Here is a 12,979-nt window from a genome sequence, read left to right as displayed (position 1 = left end):
GATAATTTATTGTATTATTTAGCTATGTCGGTGTTTCTCCTGAATCAAACTATAAACCAAATAAATCGTATAAATTTCGTTGACCCAAACTAAAATCTAATAAATGAACTGGGTGCTTAATTATATTTACCATAACACACGAGTACAACAGAAAAAAAAATTAAAAACTACAAAAGTTAAGACATTTGACAAAATCTAATGAGAAAAACAAATATTACATCAAAACTTAATACATGAATTAAGGATAGAAAAGTACCGTGACACGTCTTATAGCAATGCGAATTCACACTCAGAAAAACATCCAAGATCGGGAATAAGTCACGTTTGGTAATAAAAGATCAAATGACGTAATGACAAACCACAATCTAACACGTGGTAAAAATATCCTTGGTTAGTTTGAACAAAGACACATCGTATGGATCAACCAATTTGTGATTGTGTCCGTAAAATTTACGGAGTGTCATGATTGTTGCATCAAGAACAATATCAAAGCTGTTCTTTAAATTGAGATGACCGTCTTTTAATAGTGGAAGATATAGCACGGTAAACAATGTATAACTTGTCATTTAAAGCATTTTTAGTAAATTGTATGTTATATTTTCATTATTATTTTTGTCATTTTAAGCTGTCTCCCAATGACAACAAAAGCATCGCCAAAATCAAATCATGTGCATACATGTACAAATATATGTATATCAAAATGTTTGTTTTACTTAGTGAGGCCTGTCGTTATCAATTTTGATGACACTGTTAATACGACAGCATCCTAGTATATTAAATCAAACAAAACTATAGAACTTGCATAATGTTTATTGATGATATACTATTTGTACAAATATATTAGTCATTAAATAATAGTTGTTGCTTTGATTCAGACTTTCGGATTAAAGGCCAGTATCACGTCATATTCTTTAATGCGTTATGGTTAAGTATAGTTTAGGAAACTCGTAATAAAAGAATGCAAGTTCGACAAGGTCCAACTGTAGTTCTTTTCTATTAAAATTAGAAAGTATACTGGAAAGTTTCATATTATTTTTAGAGTTTTCAATTTCCAAATGCTAATTATAAAAATGACGAGACAGTGTCTATGCTTTTTATAGTTGAGAAATCATTCGATCTTACTCACTATACCGACCTGTCGTCGTTCAATGTGTGTGCTTTCAAGGTAAGAAAATATTAGGCAATGTTTAAAACTTCGAATTCAAGCTCACAAAAGTTCTTGTAAAACATAATGAAATCGACTAAATATAATACTAAATTGTGTAATAATTTTCAAATCAATTTTATTTGAAAGTGTCTATCAACTATTAAACAGTGGTAACATACAATTGAACTTCTAACCTAAGCAGAGATGTTACAAAACATTTTCAATCCCTTTCGCATTATTTTTTTTTTCGTGTGTAAGTGTGATTTCATTTCTTTTTAATTTTGGTTTTCTGTTTTGTTTCGGATTTTAATGTGGTGCCACTTTCGCTGAACTAAATTTATATTATGTCTTAAAGACCAGCTTTGATCGACTTGTTGTCTCTCTTGCTGTAAATACTATTGGTAATTCGTATCATTACAACACATGAGTATGTTTTTCAGAAAGACAGATTTATAAAAAAAATATGTAATGCTTGCTTTCTCAAAAATCCATCTACAGAAGTTTTATTAAAAATTGTATATATTTATAGTCAACAATTATTTTTTAATGATTTGAAAATATTAAATACATCGCAATGTGTGGTCATTGAATGGTACTGATTTAAGTTGGTAAACGCACCTCCCAATTTTTTCCAAAAACGTTCAATTATATTCAAATTTCATGGAATCAATGACCGTGTTGAATATTATCATTACACTGACAATATAACATTGCCTCTGACAAAAATGTTAGCCTCATACATTCTATCGAAAACAAATAATCTGTCATTCAATCCACCTTCCCCCTTTCAAAGCCATGTATATTTTAAATCATAAATATATTTATTATATCCTTCAGTGAGTTTATATCACATGTAAATAACTTACTAGTAGTTTTTAAATAGTGGATAGTCATTGTTGTCGACATAAATAAAGACAATAAAAGTATACCACTGTTCAAGGGTCATAAATCGCTTATAGTAAGCGAAAACAAGTAATAATATAATCAGATTGATATAATTAAGGACGTTCGCTTGTCATGTTTTTGGATTTTTGTCAAATTTTCGGAATCCTCTGTTTTTATCCATTTGAATGCCTTAACATTTTTTACCCATTGACCCCCATTTTTTTATATAAATCTTTTACTTGTATAATTATAAGCCATCTGTAAAAGTCTTTTAAAATCTTTGTTATTTTTACTTAGTTTTGAGAACTTTTAAAACTTGTCAATGATAAAGCTATGAAAAATCAAGAGATATCATTTTCCCATCAAAATTTGAATGACTAATATCTATCTCGAAAACAAGCACATTGACCTATATAATTTGTTTTCCTTTTTTTTTGTTCCTTTATTAATCCCTATCAATATATACTAGTGTTATGAAAAGCTTGTTATTTTGAAACTGAGTAGCAAACTTCCCTAAGCAAAAAATAATATATGCTATTGATTAATTAACGTCCAATATCAAAACATCAACATGATTCTTATTGAAACAGTATATACTGTATTAGATTTTTAATTTCAAAATAAAAATTACTGTAGGATTGGTAAGTTAATACGAAAAAAATACCGAACATGAAGGTAAAGTTAAAAATGAAATATTGCCAATTCTTGTGTTCACATTTCTTGAGTGTTGTAAAAAAATTCATGTCCTTTCTTGTGAAATATCTGTTCTCAGCAAATGATTAGTTTAATTTTAATTATGACGTTAAATTTTTTCTTGAATTCTTCTAAAAATCTATTCTGACATACTGAAAAAGGGCAATCATGCTTGATGACATCACGTATAAAGAACACGATCTTCTGCAAATCTCTAAAAAAAAAATGCCGGATAAAAATCTTTAGAGAAACAAATTCCACCACTATGACTCGTGTATCACGATATTTCTCCACTCTCATCATTATAAGTGAAAGATTATAAAAACTTGGCAAGCCTCGCGCTTTTAATATTAAATCAAACTGTCTCGAGTCCAGAAAACACGTAACAGACTTGTGGCAGTGATGAAATCTGTGTGTCATCAATTAAAACACATTACTTTTGGTTTTTTCTAAAAAAAACAATATTACACTAACCTATATTGCATACTCGTTAAGCCAAATTTAAATGGTAGTACATGTAGCTATATTGTCCAAAGGAACCTTTGTATATAAACTTAAAACAAATTGGAAAAAAGCTATTATTTGTAGTAGCTAGGGGAAACTTCGGAGGCAAGTTATTAACCTGATTGGTTTTTTTATAAAGGTAACTCGTTTTATATGTTTGCAGGTTTACAAGGTTAAAGACCGTAACAGGACATGATGTCGAAACGCGTTTGTGTTGAGTGTGAGTATAGTCGTTTAATGTTTGAAATAGAATTGAGATTAAAACATTGACCGGTTACATGTAGGTATACTATGTAAATTTTAATATTGCGTTTGTATCAGTTATCGTTTGTTTTATATTAACACAAGTATATTTAATTTCTATATGGTTTCAACGATTCTTTGGAAGATTAATCCTTTATACTGTTAAAACAAAAAAGCTGTTATAACGTTGTAACATAAATAAGTTGACAGATAAGCAATTAACATAAATATCGAATAGATAAACATGACAGGTTTCCCTTTTGAAATAAAAAAGACGATACAAAAACTACTTGAGATTAGTTATTGTTCTTGATCACTATTTTGCCTATGATACTCACTACTTAACATAGCTGCTCGTATATTGACCATGGACAAGAATATTTTGCAATAATATTATCATTTTCATAACCTCGTATTGACATTGAAAATATTTGTATAAATGTAAATATAAATTCTTCTGTAAAACACGAACAACTATAGACGTCTCATCATTCTCTTTTTTTCAGTTGCGGTGACTATCATTATAATGTTCTTAAGTGGGGTACATGGATATGGATTTTATAGACTAGGGCAATGCCCACAACTTGAAAACTGTGTGAGTTTTGCGGTCAAAGAGGGAAACCTGTTCAACACGTTGATGCAAGAATTGGAGCCAGGTGATATCCTGGGAACAATTGACGCTGCAATGGAACTAATGTGCAGGTATTCTTCTATTCATTTATATATATAACAATCCACATATTCGTGCAAGCAAACATTTAACTCCCTTAAAATCCCTTGAACCCTTAACCCAAAACAAAACAAAAAACAAATAAATAGAACATAATAAAACATGGCTTTCTTTATTCATTTATGGATGTATTGCTAATTCTGATGTCTTTTCTGTGTCGTTAAAAACAATTTATATAATTTATCCCAAAAGGGATACAAAGTTTTCAAACATATTATTCCCTGCGTAAGATAAGCTCGATGTCTTTTAAGAATATAATTATAAATATATAACAGTGCACTAGACATGCCGTTTTAGTTTTATAGTTTGTATGACATAAACCAAAACACAGCAACAAACAACGACTGAAATACGATTGAAAATATATTTTATTGGTAAGTTTGAAATAATTGATTATTTTGTAGATAATAAATATAGGAAGATTTTGTATGACTGCCAATGAGACAACTCTCCATCCAATTAACAGTTTGTAAAAGTAAACCATTATAGGGCAAAATACGGTCTTATAATCGGAGCCTTGGCTCAGACCAAACAGCAAGCTATAAAGGGCCCAAAAAATTAATAGTGTAAAACCATCTAAACGGGAAAACCAATATATACACATGGAAAAAAGTATTGCAACACCTTGATTTTTTAAAACTTGAAAAATCAGTCTCTTATTTTGGATGGAATATGATAAAATATTTGTAAAATAATATTGAAACGTAGTTAATGATAACATTGGCTTTAAAACGAACAAAAAATGTATGAAAAAAAAAGTTTTATCTAACCAAAATTTTTATAACAAAATGAAGTGTTTTTTGTACAAAAAAATGCATTTTACAACTTTTACTGTAGTCGAACTTTACAATGTCAGACATTTCAAAATTAATCTTTCGATGATTGTTCACATCATGGTTGATCGTTATACGCCAAAGAATAAGTACTTTGTGCGCAGCCTCCATTCAAACGGATAACCGCATCTTAACGTCTTCTGATTCCTGCCATAAGTCGACTAATTTGTTGCTTAGCTCGCAGCAACCATTCTTGACGAATGGTATTAATTATTTCATGACTTGTTTTAACTGGGGTGTCCTTTCATGCACTTTGCGCCCAATTGTGTCCCATATATGCTCGATATGGTTCAAATTCGGGCTACGATTGGGCCAAGGAAGATAAACCGAATTGGATCTTCCTCCACGACGCTAATTTCCAACTTTGGCGAGCTCTGCACTATATTGGATACTGGAATCTTTATGTCTATTCGTAGGCAAAGGTCCCCGAAATGGTATTATCGCACGATAACCAGTAGCGATGAGCCGATCTCGAACAGTTCTTGTTTAAAGGCTCCTGTATGGTCATTAATCTCTTTAAATTTTTAGGATTGTATTGTTTGCAATGGGTTTACTTCTGATTAACCTTCATTATGCTTTATTTTCCCTAGCAGATGTAATAGGGGTTTTTCTTGACCTCGGAAGGTCTTTAACATCGTTTCTTTCCTGGTTTTTATTCTGAAAACGACTTATAGTGGAATGGTGATGACCAATAATACGTGCAATTATCACAGCGACGTACCTGCTTCCCTTATGCTTGATATCTGCTATTGTGCTCCAGTTATGAGTTGCGGATGACCAATTACAAGGTGTCAATAACATAAATTTATAAACTTGGTTATTTTAAGTATTGAAAACAATGACGATAAAAACATCGGTTTTAGTGTTTACGAGTACAGTAGCTGCATGTGCGGATAAGAACTGATAGAGTCGATATTTATTGATTAAACTCATGTGATATTTAAATAATGTTTAAATAGTTCTATTTCAACAAATTATTTAACAAAAAAATAAAAAGTGTTTTTTTAATTTGAATTTCAATTTGGTGTTGCAATACTTTTTTCCATGTGTATATATCAAAAACGAGAAATGAGAAACACCTATGAAACACAAAAACAAACGACATCTACTTAACATCAGATTCATGAATTAGGACAAGTGCAAATAATTGTAGCGGGATTAAACGTTTCAATGGTAACTTACCTTCTCCCTTATCTAAAACAATATTGTATCATCACAACATAAAAAGACTGTTATTCATTGTTTTAGTAATAGACCTGCAGTAATACGTTGCTTTTTGGACATGACTTATCAGGATTGTTTTCAAGTGAAAAACGCAGTGCATGCATTTGACAGAAATGATTTCCAACAAATCATTGACGGTTTTTGCTACTACACAGATGGTTAGTATTTGGTGCAAACTATCAACTTCCAAAACAAAGTTGTCGGCTTTCCGGCTTTCCGGAAATTACCGAAGTCCTGCGTTTTTTTATTGCCGAGTTTATGAGCTTTGGTCCTTGTATGGAAGTTGGAAAACTATATGATTTAAATATTGCGATAATCTTGAATTTGTACGAAATTCTCCCTCTTCTTAGAAATTTTTCCCTGTTGCTTTTCGTTACTTTTTTTATTAGAAAACAGAATTAGAGCGGGCAGTCAGACTGTTACTCGAAACACCACTTTCAAAATTGCAAGATGCAAGATACAAAACCTGTTCAAAAGCTTGTCTTTCAACTAAGAAAGAATCCCGATACTGATTAAGGTTCAGAATTCTTAATTGTTTGTTTTGATTACTAGTAAGCTTTCATTACATAAAGACTACACTTATTATATAGGTTTCGGATATATCTAGAAACGGCGAATAATCATTACCATGGCTGCGTTGTTTCATTTAGTGAGAGACCAATCCGTCAGAATTTGTTTTCAATTCAATGTTAAAACAAATAACTAGTAGTAAAAAACATTTTTTAGCTCACCTGTCCCGAAGGGACAAGTGAGCTTATGCCATCACTTGGCGTCCGTCGTCGTCCGTCGTCTGTCGTCTGTCGTCTGTCGTCGTCTGTCGTCGTCTGTCGTCGAAAACTATTTCAAGAATCTTCTCCTCTGAAACTACCTGGCCAAATACTTTCAATCTTTTACTGAATGTTCCTTATGGTATCTAATTTATAAATTGTATCCGAAGTTTTGATCTATCAACAAACATGGTCGCCATTGCTAAAAATAGAACATAGGGGTCAAATGCAGTTTTTGGCTTATAACTCAAAAACCAAAGCATTTAGAGCAAATCTGACCAGGGTAATATTGTTTATCAGGTCAAGATCTATCTGCCCTGAAATTTTCAGATGAATCAGACAACCCGTTGTTGGGTTGCTGCCCCTGAATTGGTAATTTTAAGGAAATTTTGCTGTTTTTGGTTATTATCTTGAATATTATTATAGATAGAGATAAACTGTAAACAGGAATAATGTTCAGCAAAGTAAGATTTACAAATAAGTCGACATGACGGAAATGGTCAGTTGACCCCTTTAGGAGTTATTGCCCTTTATAGTCAATTTTTAACCATTTTTCGTAAATCTTAGTAATCTTTTACAAAAATCTTCTCCTCTGAAACTACTGGGCCAAATACTTCCAAACTTTAACTGAATGTTCCTTAGGGTATCTTGTTTGTAAATTGTTTCCGAAATTGTGATCTATCAACAAACATGGTCGCCATTGCTAAAAATAGAACATAGGGGTCAAATGCAGTTTTTGGCTTATAACTCAAAAACCAAAGCATTTAGATCAAATCTGACAAGGATAATATTGTTTATAAGGGCAAGATCTATCTGCCCTGAAATTTTCAGATGAATTAGACAACCTGTTGTTGGGTTACTGCCCCTGGAGAGGTAATTTTAAGAAATTTTGCTGTTTTTGGTTATTATCTTGAATATTATTATAGATAGAGATAAACTGTAATCAGCAATAATGTTCAGCAAAGTAAGATTTACAAATAAGTCAAAATGACGGAAATGGTCAGTTGACCCCTTTAGGAGTTATTGCCCTTTATAGTCAATTTTTAACCATTTTTCGTAAATCTTAGTAATCTTTTACAAAAATCTTCTCCTCTGAAACTACTGGGCCAAATACTTCCAAACTTTAATTGAATGTTCCTTAGGGTATCTAGTTTGTAAATTGTATCCGAAGTTATGATCTATCAACAAACATGGTCGCCATTGCTAAAAATAGAACATAGGGGTCAAATGCAGTTTTTGGCTTATAACTCAAAAACCAAAGCATTTAGAGCAAATCTGACGTTGGGTAATATTGTTTATCAGGTCATGATCTATCTGCCCTGAAATTTTCAGAAGAATCAGACAACCTGTTGTTGGGTTGCTGCCCCTGAATTGATAATTTTAAGGAAATTTTGCTGTTTTTGTTTATTATCTTGAATATAATTATAGATAGAAATAAACTGTAAACAGCAATAATGTTCAGCAAAGTAAGATCTTCAATTAAGTCAATTTGACCAAAATTGTCAATTGACCCCTTAAGGAGTTTTTGCCCTTTAAAGACTTTTTTCACAATTTGTTCATCATGTTGACTTACTTTAAAAAAATCTTCTCCTTTGAAACTGCTGTATCAATTTCAGCCAAACTTAGGCTAAATGAGTTTCAGAGTATCTAGTATAAATTTTATATTTTATTTCCTTGTATGTCAAGAAACATAGCTCCTATGGCTAAAATAGAACATAGGAGAAAATGATTATTTTTTTTGGCTTTTGAAGAAAATAGGACGATCCAAAAAACATTTAAATAAATTGAAAAGCCAAAATAATCATTGATGAGAGATTTAACCAAAAGAATTAAGGTGAGCGATTCAGGCTCTTGAGAGCCTCTTGTTTTTCATGCAATTGCTGTCACTTTGTCTTGATTTATGATTTTTGAATGACAGTTTGGTATCTGTAGGCTTTTATAATGTGCAATGATGCAACAAGACAAATGCTATGCATGTTTTGCATATACTAGTAGGCTGGAATACAATACAGCATTTAGAACATTTTCTTTATTCAATATCTGTAAGTTGTGATCCAATGGATCTAAAAGTAACAAATAGTTCTTTATGCACAATTTTTTATTTCAGAAATGTCAGACCTATTACGAATCGGCACAAAAGTTAACAATCGCCATTGGTTTTTTGGCTGCATGGAAATTATGTCCATAGTCCTTACAAAATCAAAAACTGATCAAACATACTTGGAATATTTTCGATGCAGGTGCGTTTGATTTTGATATTATGTTATCATAAAATTATTGAGAATGGAAATGGGGAATATATCAAAGTGACAACAAATCGACCAAAGAGCAGATAACAGCAAAAGGCCATCAATCAGGGGTCTTCAACGTAGCCAGAAAATTCCGCACCGGGAGGTGGTCCTTAGCTGGTCCCTAAGTAAATTGTGTACATGTTCTTTTAAAATGGACGGCACACTAACCTCCAAAACTTATAAAATAATCTATACTGAAATTCAATAGCATAAACATTTTGTTCCCATCCGACATCAATGGGACCACTTCATGAATAATGATTGGTAAAAATTTTGTTTTCCATAATAATTTTGATATTTGCTATCTACCTATAACAAGTATTGAATTTTTCAAAAATAGTATTTACATAATGAAAATTGTCTTGCTAGAACTCTATTGCTAAGGCAATTAAGAAAATTAACTTTTGATACCAAAGCTCACCTTTTGTTTGTCAAAATAATGGAAGTAGTGATTAACCCTTGTAAAAACGGGTGGATTTGTCAATTATATACGAACAGACAATATAACTATGCTGAATTGAATTTTTGTTGGAGACAACTATCCAATAGAGACAACATGACGTTACAGTTAGGAACTATAGGTTGAAGTATTAAACGAACTGATTTATTTTCAAAACATTTATTCAGTATTGATATACATGTACATGGTCCGTGTGTGTTTTTTCTTCTTCTTGTTTTATGATGTTTTTTAGCTATTCGGTGATTTTGTTGCTTCTTTTTGTTACAGCAAAGACAGAACTATACCTGTATTTGATTTTCTTAGTGTGTGTTTTACTGAACATTTGAAAGGTACAAGTGATGAAGATATCATCATTTTCGTGAGAGAAAAAGCCTTAGATACTCAAAAGTATTTTTGTTTGCGAGCAGAAAAGTATATAATACAGCAAATTATAAAATTGTATTTGAAAGTTTTGTAATTTTGAAAGAGAAACTAGTTAGAGTGAAACATTAAAACAATTTGTAAAACAAAACCTACTTTATGTATTCTTTTAATTTGTTATTCAGGAAAATATTCTAGTAAAACAATTTTAATTTGCCCTTACTTTTATTTTCGGTTAAATTTGGAAATGGACTTTATCTTTTTAAGGAATGACTGTAATATTTGTTCTGTCTATGAAGAAATAACATAACAAATTTGGTGCACACTGAATAACGCGCGTAGCGGGTTATTTAACAGTGTGCACCACATTTTTTATGTTATTTCGAATAGGCAGAAAAAAATATTACAGTCATTTCTTATAATTTAATTCTAAATTCCATTTTGAACCGTAGAAAACCATAAAAAACGTTGCTGACGTCACGGTCACATGACTAAATTATGTATATGGGCTGATAACAAAATAACGTCAGCCAATCAGAAGACGCGTTACGTCCAAAATAAAATTATTGTTGGATAAAATACGTTATATTTTAATACACACAAAAAACATTGATGTTAGTTTTCTTTATTTACCTTAGTCCATAAAAAAATAACAAAATAAAACGTAACCATGGTAACGGTTATAACCCAGCAGTAGGAGTGAAAACATAATAACTGTCATATATTCTTCACTTGGCACAATCATTTTCCGAAGACGGTAGTGTGTTTAAGCTGGCTTAATAAAACAAAACCGACTAAAAACAAATCTAACATAGACGTCAACAAAAATGCTTGTTAATGGTAAATCTAACAAGGAAACCACGTATGTTGACAACTCCAGATAATTAGCCAACTGTTATTTTTTACTTAAAGCAGACAACCCTCCATTTTTAACAATCAATCATATTTGTCAGAACAAAACTATTTAAGTGCTCTCTTTTATATATACATAGGTGACCGTTTAATATGTTTACATTTCTTTTATTAACTATATTCACATGCTAGAGTAAATAAACTCAATATAGATACCATGACTAATTTAGTATATACGCCAGACGCGCGTTTCGTCTTCAAAAGACTCATCAGTGACGCTCGAATCGAAAAAAGTTAAAAAGGCCAAATAAAGTACGAAGTTGAAGAGCATTGAGTTCAGTTAAAGATTTTGTTATTACAATTAGAAAGAAAAAAATGTAACTTGAAGGTGATTATATGTTTAGACAATATACTTGGTTAAGATTTAAGAACATTTAAAAACCTCGACTACGCCTCTGGCTTTACATATTTATATAAGATGAACAATTGTTGCCTCACCTATAAAAAACGATCATTGAAATAACTATCCGAGGGAAAACACATTTCGCCATATATTAGGTACAAAAACCACTTCCAAATAATACATTTTGATAGTAAAATGTATCTGGATTTTTGTGACAGATTTGACAGGAGAAAAAAAGTTAAACTGAACTGCAATGCATTCAGAATGAAATAAAAACACGGGATGTAAATAAGTATATTTTTACGTCTTTCTTTTTCATCTTTTTCAATGTATATTTTGTTATTATCAAGTGATTTTGCCATGTGTTTCCTTTGTTCGCTTCCTCTAAATAACTGTACCCTGTGATTATTTTTTTTGTGGAACAGAAAAATAACTTTGAGTGTACATTGAATCAGAGACATATATACCTTTACTATAAATAATTTAGCTGATCTGTAAAGTTAACATCTCCATGTCTTATATATCATGTACTGTAGCATGTGCAGTACGACGCTAGATTAAAACTGACGTGTAAAGGTAACACCCGGCCAGCGAAACCTTCATTTTATGAAGCCCATGTGATCGTGAGGTCTAGCGGGGCGGTTACAGTGGAGGCGATTTGGTGTCACGATATCTCAGTAGCATGGGTTCGAATCCCGGCGAGGGAAGAACAATTTTGCTTTCAATTTGCGAAATCAAATTTACAGATCTAACATTGTTGGGTTGATGTTTAGACGAGTTGTATATATGTAAAACTTTTAAATTCGCAAACTACATTTCACATCAAATAAAAACAGTTCGTTAAAATATATATATGTCTCTGGTTGGATCTATAATTTCTGCTGCAAAGAACTTATTAGAAATTTCAATTTCACATCTGAACCACAATACAAATCTGCGCTAAAATCCATAATTATTTTTTTCAAAGTTTTTCATTCAGACGCGTGACGTGTTGAATAATATTTTGTGATGATATATAATGTATGATATGTATTTTGTATCTTGTGATATATATATTATATATACTAGAACATACCCGTGATATCGCGGGTCTGTGACTGAATTAAAGAATACAACTATGCGTTAGCCTTATTTTAGTATTGGTATTGTCATCTGATAAAGTCATGCCGATTATAAGATGCACAGTTTTCTCTGCTTTCAACATCTTTCTGTTTGAAACCGTCGACCTGGATCTTATCAATTATTGGTACTATTATTTATTTGGAAAACAAAATGGCCTGGAAAGGAGTATTTTTTTATCAACAGCATTGTCCTTTATGAGTTATAAATAAAGTTGAATTCTTTGATTCGCTGTTTGGCGCCATTCCGACTAACAAATTGAAAACTGTACATGCTGTACCTATACGCCTTATTTTAAGTCCAGATTTTTATTATTCGTATTGTCATCTTAGAAAGTTATACTGATTAAAATACTACAATCGGGAACAATGTGACAATGATTGAATTTAGTTGTGTCAACCCTGTGATTACGACCCGTGTATATAGCAAAATCTTAAATACAGCGTTTGGTGGTGCGCCTGTCAGATG

At 31.5% G+C, this 12,979-nt stretch overlaps 1 long non-coding RNA gene across 2 annotated transcripts; it reads left to right on the top strand.

The window, feature by feature from the left end:
- The first annotated feature begins 421 nt into the window (after positions 1-421).
- LOC143042738 (uncharacterized) lies at positions 422-12,510 on the top strand. 2 transcript variants are annotated; one of them, XR_012968109.1, is made up of 6 exons: positions 422-543; positions 3,393-3,449; positions 3,979-4,174; positions 6,284-6,417; positions 9,134-9,266; positions 10,045-12,510. It is a non-coding gene; the product is annotated as an uncharacterized LOC143042738 (long non-coding RNA). The 2 variants fall into 2 exon arrangements; XR_012968108.1 differs by lacking the exon at positions 422-543 and adding an exon at positions 1,111-1,165.
- The last annotated feature ends 469 nt before the right edge of the window (positions 12,511-12,979 follow it).

This window comes from Mytilus galloprovincialis, chromosome 8, assembly GCF_965363235.1.
Source record: "Mytilus galloprovincialis chromosome 8, xbMytGall1.hap1.1, whole genome shotgun sequence".
Lineage (NCBI taxonomy): Eukaryota > Metazoa > Mollusca > Bivalvia > Mytilida > Mytilidae > Mytilus > Mytilus galloprovincialis.
This window is presented reverse-complemented; position numbering and strand designations above follow the sequence as displayed.